Source organism: Solanum tuberosum, unplaced genomic scaffold, assembly GCF_000226075.1.
Source record: "Solanum tuberosum cultivar DM 1-3 516 R44 unplaced genomic scaffold, SolTub_3.0 scf00114, whole genome shotgun sequence".
Lineage (NCBI taxonomy): Eukaryota > Viridiplantae > Streptophyta > Magnoliopsida > Solanales > Solanaceae > Solanum > Solanum tuberosum.
In genome coordinates this window covers 47,960-56,104 of record NW_006239038.1, presented here as the reverse complement: position 1 = coordinate 56,104, position 8,145 = coordinate 47,960, and the positions used below count along the sequence as shown (strand labels likewise).

Sequence of the window (8,145 nt, the reverse complement as noted above, 5' to 3'; positions counted from 1 at the left end):
AATAAAAATGTTGCAATATCAATTAAAATTGTTGCCAAAATATTCAAAAAAGTGTTGCCATAAGAACAATCTATTGCAACATACTCTATTGCAATGGTTCCTAACGGTTACCATATACCCTAATGCAACAGTTGTAAACTGTTACAACAGTTGTAATATTATAGTGCCTATAGATGGACAGAAAACCGTTGCAATAGAAGTTCCTATAGCAACACTTTCAAGAACCGTGACATTAACTGTTATAATAGAGCTATGGTAACGCGAGTAGATGAGACGGTTGTAAAACCGTTGCTGTAGCGCTATGGCAACGGTTTTAGGTCCTATTGCAACGCATATGAAACTGTTGTTGTAGATCAAAATTCTAGAATATCTTTTCCAAAATTATTAAACTTCTCAAAAGTTAGAGAATTGTCTAGATTTGTTGATTTGATGCTCAAGACAAAAGAATGACTTTATTTATCAATGCTACTTAAGTGATTTAGATTGTCAGGAAGTTTGCTTCAAAATAGTTGTTACTATGTAAACATTGCGCTTTTGATTTACTAATTTTCTATTTCTTAATATTTCAGTATTTTCGACGAAAAAATGTTCATATGACTTCTAATAAGCCCAGTTGGTATTTATTTAATAGCTAATTTTTATGAGATATATATTTTGATTAATGCAAATAAATTTATATATATATATATATCAAGTTTACAAGATCTTGTAACTTCAAAATATATTTTAAAATTTTTTTGAGTTCCTTTTTTGAAAGAAAAATAACTCACAACAAATGTGAAAATATGTGAATATATATGATCATTTAAAGTTTATCATTAACAAAATAAATTTTATATTTAGTAATATGGAATAAACATTTTCATCTTGTCCCTACACTAAAGTAAAATCTAATACCTATATAAAAAATAGTAACATAAATTAAAAGTCCTATTTATTTATGTAAGTATAAAATTTATTAGAAATTTATCTATAATTCTTTAGTTGTAACATTATAAATTCTCTTAGTTATTACTAATTATTGCAAATGTTATTCACGGTCTTTTACACTTTTTAGTTATAATATTATGAATTCTCATAGTTATTGCATTAATTATTTCTATCTTTCATCTTTCCTTATATTAACTTTTGACCAATAATTTTTCATATAGTTATTCCTCCCCTATATATGTGATAACATGATGTTGTTATTTTTCCTTGGACGAATCATTCTTGGTTGAATAAATTGAAAATTGTTTACAAGTATATGAATTATATCTTTGTTGGGTGTAAGATAAACAGGTGATTATATATATGATTTCACAGATAGCATATATTTTTTAATTTTAATTTTTAGTTTTTTCGGTAAAAAAAAGGAAATCTTTCTCAGTTAACTATGAACATTCAAATAACTATCTTTGATTTATGTACACAGTCAATCGAAAAGTCAAATATGAGAGCCAACAAAATGAACGTCATCTATTATGATATAAGTTATAAAATAAAAATTACAAAAATAGTTCTAAAAAATAAAATGTAGTTGTTCTCCACATGTTCATACGACATCCAAACATATTAAGTGGAATACATGTACAAAACATATCTAGATAGATGACAAGAGAAATACACAACAAATATCATCTTTAAGGTAATATTAGTGAGATACGACTAATTACATGATTGAACCTTCTCAAATAGAAATAAGTATATACATTACTATATTTAACTAATGAAACTTTTCATTGACCATCTTCATAGGTTCATGTGAATAAGAGATATATATGATGATCTACTTTGAACAATCACAAAAGAATCTGCAATATTATTTTGTGCAAAGCATATTATTCAAATCTTCGCTTAAATTTTTTGAATTGATAATCACGTGCAACGCACGTGTCGAAAAACTAGTATTAGTATAAGTGGAAGCTTTTAACTTCAAAGTTGGATTACCATTTTGCCCTTTCCTAAAAGAATCTCTTCATTTAAGTTTATTTTTACAAAAAAAAAAAAAAAAAAGAGGAGACAAGAAATACCAAAAGTCATTACTTTTATTTAATAAACAACCGTTTCTTTCCTGGCAATTCAATGATCGCATTGACATATAACTATTTCCTCCTAAGAGATAACCCCCCATAAGTTTTTCAGAATTGAGATATTTCTTTATCTTCCACATTCAACTCTTGTATTTTCTTATTTTTTTAGAATGAAAGATTTTTTTTTTTCTTATCACGTGTATTTTTTTTATTTTTTTGAAGGGAAACAAACATTCATACTTTATCAACAAAATCAATTAAGAGACGATGCTGAAGAAAGACATCAGCTTAATCTTCTGGGCAACATGAAAACAAAATTTTAATTTAGGGAAGGTAAGCTCTAAAATGGCAAATATCATAAAGTCCGTTGTATCTTTCTAAATGTGGATTGATCAATTTTCTCTTCTTTTTTTTTTGTGTTTTTCATGAATATCGTGTGATTATATATTGTTGTTTTATACAAGGTTTTTGGGATAATAGAATACCAACTTAACTTTGCAACACCAATTAATTATATATTTTTTGCTTTATGCAGATTTTATACGGTTGAATTAGTGAAAAGATATAATTTCTTTCTTTTCTGTTTGCATAGTAGGTAATTGTTCTTCTGAATATTTTAGCACTTCTTATGGACTATCAAACTATTTTTTTCCTATTTGCTTTTTATTGTTCTCATTTTTTATATCAATTATTTGTACTATTGTTCTCATTTTTTATATCAATTATTTGTACATTACAAAAGTCTATTTTTCTCATCAATTGAATAAGTTAATATCTCAAATGGTCACTCAACTATCTACTTTTCTCTTAGAAAGTCACTCAACTTTGTATTTTAACTTAAAACCACTCAACTATCCATTATTCTCTCAGAAAGACACTCAACTTTGAATTTTAACTCGAAAGTCACTCAACTATCAATTGTTTTCTCAGGAAGTCACTCAATCTATTTTATTGATATTTTAATTAAAATTTGCTGATATAACTTTTTTTATTTAAAATCCAAATAACCATTTAAAACATTTAGTGACCCGACCCGTTAAAAATATAATATTGACCCATTTTATTTTACCCATTCTCCTACCTTACCCGTTAAAAATTTTAATTAAAAGGATTAATGCGCAAAATGAAAAGAAAATATAGTTAGCTAGATTTTGAATCTCATTCACCACCAATGCATCTTTTGGAGGACAAGAATAAAATAATTTTCTGTCGTGGAACAAAATATTTCTCATCTCTTTTCGAATAGATTCTTGTTTTTTGTGGTTTATTATTTTGGAATTTTAATGAACTAATTGTGGATGGTTCATAAGATTTTATATTGCATATAACTTATCATTAAAGGTTATCTCACCCTCAATTTTCGTGGTCAAATAATGCTACACACTTTAAGCGAACAGGATTTAATGATAGTACGTTTACAACTTATTACATCTTTTCCTTAAAGAAATAACAGTAATATTATTAGTGATTATTTCTTCTTCTGCAATTCCTTTGCCTTCGCTGCTTCTTTCTCCTTCTCATCATTATTTTGTGCTCCAGCTTTACAATGATTCTTGCAAACCATACCGGTTTTTCCAGTTGACATCATGAAATATACTATGGATATTCCAATGCATAGTCCACTTCCATACCCCATAAGAGCAGCTTTCCGAAAATCACTCAGAAATTCAGAATTGCTTTCTTCACCGTCTTGCTGTCCAGATACGGCATAAGTTGTCCCACAACTTTTTGTAACAGGAAATCCACGTAATCCATCATTGCCTTCATATGAATTGTTCTCAAAGGTGTGAAGTTGATTTCCCTGAGGAATGCACCCTTCGAGATGATTGTAGGAAAGATTGAAGACTTCAAGAGATGTAAGAGAAGCAAATTGTGCTGGTATCTTTCCTACAAGATGGTTACTTGACAGGTCCAGTGATTCAACCAAAGATAAACTTCCAAGTGATGACGGTATAGGACCTTCCAATCCATTATGAGATATATTCAGCACACGGAGTGCAATGAGATCTCCCATAATAGTTGGAATATGTCCTTCGAATTTGTTGTTTGAAAGATCGATAGTGATATACAAAAACAAGATTCTCACAACTTCACGCTCATATCCCTTGAATACGAAAGCTATCGAGTCTTGGTAATATGAATCTCCACCATATTTTGATGGTTCCTTTGATGGATCAGCTGTCCTCATGGCTTTCAGATGTTGAAACAAACTCGAAGGTAAGTTTCCTGAGAAGGCATTGTAAGAGAGATCAATGATTCGGAGCTCTGAAAATATGTTCTCAATCCTTGATGTTCTGATGGGACCATGCAATTTGTTGAATCGCAAGCTTAGAACTTTCAGCTTTGGCAGAGTCCCCAACCACACGGGGAATGTGTCGTTGAGGTGATTGTCTCCTAAATCAAGAACTTCAAGTTGTTTGCAATTGGTCAAGGATTGTGGGATTTTCCCCTCTAGTTTATTGCCATGCAAGTAGAGGCTCCTCAGTGAACTTCCATTACTGAAAGTTGTTGGAATATTCCCAGAAAGATTGTTGTGGCGCATATCCAAAACCTGGAGGGAAGTGATATTTCCGAAACACTGCGGAATTTCTCCACGCAAATTGTTTGTCGCCAAATCCAGCATTATCAGTGATGTTAAGTTGCAAATAGATGAAGGAATTTCTCCAGTGAGATTATTATGGGATATGAAGAAGAGTACTGTGGAATTTGATAGAATGGGTAGTGAACCTTGAAGCAAATTGGACTTGAAATCTTCAAAGGGACCAGATAAGTGATTATTACTCAAGTCTATTCTATGTAGTGATGGAAAGGATAACATCCCTGGTGGTATTGTTCCATTCAGGGAGTTACGATTAAGGTGCAAATACTCAATGCGGGTGAGATTTGAAAGAGATTCAGGAATAGGCCCTCTAAGGTTGCAACTTTCAAGAGACAAATAAAGCAGCGAAGTTAGATGATAGCCAAGAGACTCGGGCAAATTATCAGAAAAATTCACGCCACGGAGATCTAACTCAATGAGAGATGCACTGCTGTTCCATTTGGTCTTCGGAAAATTACCATTGAGCTCATGATTGATCCCTAAGTCAAGTATTTCCAAGTTGGGCAGGTGAAATATACTCTCAGGTATTATCCCTTACAATCCTGTTTCTGACAGGCTCAGAGTCGTGAAATGAGAAGAAAAATTAAGAGGAATGGTGGAAGAGATGTTTATGCCACTAAGATCAAGCTCTCTTAATTGGGTCAAGTTTTGAAGAAGCGATTTAAAACCATGGGTTGTGAGTCTTAGCTTTTTATTGTAAAGGTTGTTACTGTAAAAGTAATAAAATGTGGAGATACGAAGAGAGTGTAACTTGGAAAGATGAGAGATTTCAGAAGGAATTTGACCTGAGAAATAGGACCCAGAAAGATCAAGATGCATCAAGCTCGAAAACTTGCTGAATTCAGGGGAGATATGAGAATTGGAGAAGTTATTCCAAGAAAGATCAAGCCTTTGGAGATGCGAGAGTTGGAATAGGCTGCTATTGGAATCGATGGTTCCAGTGAGATTACTGCAACTGAGGTCAAGTTCAATGACATGCCCAGTGATGTCATCACATACGACTCCATCCCATGAGCAGCAATCTCTACTCGTGTTCCATGAACTCGTTTTTGGATAAGGCTTCGGACAATAATAAGATTCTACTGTGAAAAACGCCAGAGGCTGACGGATCTATAGTAAAGGTGTTCTTGAATTTTAGAAGTGAAATGGTTTGATGTTTGTGAGGTAATATGGATATTGAAGAAACTTCATGACAGAAAAACACAATTAAGAGCATAATAACTGCATACCCCATTTTTAGCTTCAAACACTTCCTAAGTATGCAATAAAAGTATGCAACTATATATATATATATATATAGGCACATATTTGCTTGACCAAGTCCAAGTTGGATTGCAGTAGTAATAATTATCAATTTTGGCATTTTTATTTTTCATTCTGGGGCTAATATATCATAAGTTCATTAGGTATTTTAATTGACATGTATTATTTCATTGTTGTATAAATATTTTTAATTTTTTTTTATGTAATGTATGTTGTTTTTAATACACTAAATTAAATAATGCATAAGAAATAACATATGTATGGTTAATGCACGATAACTAATACAAACATTACTAATACACTCTATTGAACATTATTCTTGTATACCCAACGTACTAATAGGTGATTACTTAATGCATGCATTAGCATGATTAAAGGAACAATTGCCCCTCAAAATATTTTCCATATTTGTAGATGGTATTTTTGTAAAATAAATCTTTTTTAGAAATTATCAATGCGTGTTATTTTTAATACATCAAACCAAATAATGCATAACAACATAATAAATAATCTCAAAATAGCTAATACAAACATTATATATTCATCATCATTCTTATATATCCCTACCAAATGTGTATTTGATGTTCTGAATCCATAAACTTTAAAACCTAACTCTATCTCTTATGTTAATTATATAATTAATGAAAATGCTTAAATAGACCATTGAACTTAGAAAAAAGACTAATCTATGTCATGTGTTAAAAAATTGGCTCATCCATGCCATTTTCGTTTGAGAATTGAAGACTCATCCATGCCATTATTTGTTTGACTAACTCCAAATTGGATGCAGTTTATCAATTTATTTATGAAATTTATATCAAATTAGGAGGAAAATAAGGAAAAATATATTTTGTGATTTGAAAGAAGATAATATTTCATATTGAAAGGAAGAATTTAAGGGAGGGGAAAAGGAAGAGATGAGGGAACCGAAATCAGTGGTGACGTTATTAACTTCTTTCCACTTTTTTGTTTTACTAATTCCTTTATTTTCCTGCTGCATTTTTAATTAGTTAATTGTTCTCAACTATAAGATATATAATTCCCTACCACCATTTCATTAAATTAAAAGAAGCCTTCATTTTATTTCAATTTTTTTTTTTTAAAAAAAAGAGGATATAATAATAAAATTATGCAAAAAAGGAGTACGCGGCATCTTTCTTTAACTTAGCATCGGTATTTTTCTCTTTTTTTCAACTAAAAATATTGATTACAATTAAATACACACCCTATGTTAGTTTCTTCCCTTAAATTTCTTTTATTCATTTCTTTATGATTAGAATTAACAGTTGCACACCGAAGAAGCTAGAGTTTTAAAGAGTGCTTATTCTTCGAGACCCATGTATGACTGTCAAGGCTTATCAGTTATCAATTTATACACAATATTAATTTGTCTCAACTTTTTTTTAAAAAATAATTCTAATTGTTTTTTATTTATATATAACAATTAGAAAATTCAAAAATTATTTCTTAATTATTATTTATCTATTTTTCAAATTTAGAAAGTCCAAAAGTCATTATCATTAATTTAGTGATTTAATCATCATTTATTATGCAATAAATAATATTATATAATAATTTTTATTTATATATAGAGTAAGCATAAAAAAATTTCTGCAATATTACGATATCCAAAATATTTTGAAGATCAAAAGGTTGATAACAATATAATTACTAATACAAATATAATTATTATTCATGAAAAAATTCACAAATAACTTGAAAACATGATTAACTGAAAATAATTGAAAGATCAATACAACGAAAGAAGACACAAAAACTAAAAAATAGAACAAGAAGATAAAGAGACAGAACAAAAAAATCAGATTTAGAAAACCAAATAAACTTGGCTAATTAAGACGATAACTATGAATTAATTTTAGTTCAGGAAGAAAGAGGACTCAACTTTCCTTTGCTATATTTTACTATAATTATAATTATATTTAAAAATATGTCTATTAATTACTTGATTAAGTTATCATGTTTATCTTAAAAATTAGGGATAATACATATATTTGACCTTAAACTTGGCTTCAAATTTTAACTTTGACCTCCAACTTTCATAGTGCACAAACAAGCACTTTTAACTATCCAATCTTTTAATAAATAAACACGCGATTTTTTGGAGCCAAGAGCGTGAAATGCAAACGCTGCCACGTGTATTAGCGAGCCACTCAATGGCTGCCAACTAATTAAACACTTTACACGTCCATTTTAGAACTAAAAGAAAAATAAAAATTAATTAAGGGTAAAGTTGTCATTTCAGCATTTTTT

General features: G+C 29.8%; 1 pseudogene; it reads right to left on the bottom strand.

The window, feature by feature from the left end:
* Positions 1-3,301: 3,301 nt before the first annotated feature.
* Positions 3,302-5,845, bottom strand: LOC102591008 (receptor-like protein 12; annotated as a pseudogene).
* Positions 5,846-8,145: the final 2,300 nt, after the last annotated feature.